At 44.2% G+C, this 2,581-nt stretch overlaps 1 non-coding gene across 1 annotated transcript; it reads left to right on the top strand.

Annotated features, from left to right (window-relative positions):
• The first annotated feature begins 850 nt into the window (after nt 1-850).
• Nucleotides 851-956, top strand: LOC121968912. The gene has a single exon (XR_006108428.1). It is a non-coding gene; the product is annotated as a small nucleolar RNA R71 (small nucleolar RNA).
• The last annotated feature ends 1,625 nt before the right edge of the window (nt 957-2,581 follow it).

Genomic DNA, 2,581 nt, shown 5'->3' with positions numbered 1-2,581 from the left:
AATTTCACCATAATCCCCAGTAACGCAAGAAGATAGATCTAAAAACTTGTTATCCACTCTATTATCATCACAATCCTCATCTGAAGAGTCTTTATCTTTATATACATCCTGAAATTTGCACTCAACCGCATTAGAATCATAAAACTTTTTAAAGTCTTTGTTTTCGTTGACCTTCACTAGCCTTTGTGGAAAAGGAACCCTTAGTGAAGGTCTTGGGAATGATTGAACTTCCTTTTTCCCATATTCCCTTTGAGGTTGCGGAGGAGGTCCAACTTGCTTATCTAATGTCGGTGTGATCAATCATTGAGGAAAAGGTACTTGTGGCTTTTGGGAACATCTTGGAGTAATGGAACTGAGTTCTTGAAGTATTCTATTATTCTTCTCCTCAATTCTGTACAAGTCCTTTTTCAGAAGTTCTTCATTATTCTTTCCACTTCTCAACTTAATATCATTACCATTTTCACTAGATCTTGATTGCAAGATCTAGTGTATGTGTATGAGGGGGATCATGTTTGAACCACTTTGAAACTATACTATCAATCTTTGCCTCCAACTATTTGGACCCCTCATTCTGTGACTTGTGAATTTCAAAACTCTTGGATGGTTGAATTACAATTTGTTTGACAGGCACTCCTGCATTTATGGCTTGCACTTTTTGAATTTTTTAGGGAGATTCCGTCCAACTTTTGTTTGACCATTCATAGAGGTTCAATGTCACCTAATCAATTGATATATATATACTTTATCCACGCTCTTATTCATGAAAAAACCATCAACTGATGAATCTAACAAACACTTATTTGAGAAAGAAATTCTTTTATAGAATATGTGTAGGGTCAATCATTTTTCTAAACCATGATGAGGGCACTATCTTTGTAGTCTCTTGAATCTATCTCATGCTTCAAATAGTGACTCTCCATCTGCTTAAGCAAAATTTGTGATGCAATTCCTCATATACAATGTTCTACTTAGAGGGAAAAAATGATTAAGAAATTGTTGCTCTAATTATTTCCAACTTGTGATGCTTTAAGGATGGAGAAAATTAAACCAAGTCTTTGCCCAATCTTTAATACTGAAAGGAAATGTCATCAATCGAATTACATCCGCTGAGACACCCTCACAGTTTACCATATCACAAAGCCTCAGGAATTCTTCAAGATGGATGTTGGTACCCTAAGGTTGTTTTGATGTGATTAAACAAGTTAAGTTAGGCCCTGTTATATTTAACCCTGTGTCTAAGTGTCCAGAAGCTTAGGAGAATAGAAAGTCGAGCAAAAGACGCAGCTACCGAGAAGGACGGCATAGGAGAGAGCCAACAGACTTGATGCGTCTAAGGGACGAGGTGCTGTGGAAGAGTACACAGGCAGACAAGAAGGAGGCGCGCAACATTTCTGAGGGATGAGAAGTCAGAGCGAAAGGTTGCTCGAGGAGGCCAGAAGTTGGGTTCGGGTGAGCCCTATTTCGGAAGGCCAAAATCACCCAAGCGAGCGGAGCCAGAGCGGAAGACCTGGACCGAGGCGAGCAGAACCGAAGCAGAGGGCCAAGACCAAAAAAGCCAACCAGGTTGACTTTGTGGGTCGAGCGGCCGGAACCCTTCCGGGCACCTGGAACTCAAATATTATCATATTCAACGTGAACTTTGACCAACGCATCGGGGATAGAATTCTATCCCACTCTAGGCGTCCCGACCAAGGCTATAAATACAGCCTTTGTAAAATATCGAAAAAGGGCGAATAACCATAAGGGAATTTTTTGAAAGTTTAGAAATTTTCTGGGAATTTTTCGGAGCTCGTGTGGCTTAGGTTACGGAGATAAATATTGGGTCATGGGAAAGCTTGTTTAGGCTATCCCATTTTAACGAGGAAAAGTTGAATTTTTATTTTCTTTTTCCTTTTCCTCTCTTTCCCCGTTTCCTTTCCCCCGACCCACGCCCCCCGCCTCACCCGTCGCCGTTTCTTCTTCCCTTCCCCAACCGACGTGCCGCCGTTGCCGCCGCTCACTTCGGTTCCGTTCTCCCCTACACGTACAAAACCCTAAGGGCACAGATCTCCCTCATTCGTTTCACCCGCCACCAACTCCTCTTCCTTGTGTCGTCTCCTTCCCCTCGCTCCTTTGCCCTAGAGCTCGAGCCACCATCGGCCGAGGCTCCCCTCTGCTCTAGTCGTCTCCACCCTCGCCCCTCTCAGCTAATAGTCGGCTGCCAGCGCTTGAAGCCCCACTGACGCCAGTGATCGAGGGCAAGCCACTGCCGATTTGTAGCCTTTGCCCTAGCCGACGCCACCACCGCCATCTTCCTCAGCCCTAGCACCGGTCAAGTTCCCATCTCTGCCCTAGCACCGGCTGTCACCACTGTTCCCTGTCGACGCCGCTGTCGTCTCTCAACCCGAGCAGTGCCACTGCCCTAGTGCCCTCTGCCCTAGATCAATCCACGATGAGGTCTCAAGCTTCGCCTATATTCTGCTCTTTTAAGTTGGCTATCTTTATTGATATTGAAGGGAATTGTTGGACAGATTTTCGGTCACTAATCCCTTCTTAGCTATTAAAATCCAAGGTTTGACAGTGATATTGCACTAGTTCGATC

Source organism: Zingiber officinale, chromosome 3B, assembly GCF_018446385.1.
Source record: "Zingiber officinale cultivar Zhangliang chromosome 3B, Zo_v1.1, whole genome shotgun sequence".
NCBI lineage: Eukaryota > Viridiplantae > Streptophyta > Magnoliopsida > Zingiberales > Zingiberaceae > Zingiber > Zingiber officinale.
The sequence above is the reverse complement of the archived record's forward strand: the minus strand, read 5'-3'. Positions and strand labels throughout refer to the sequence as shown.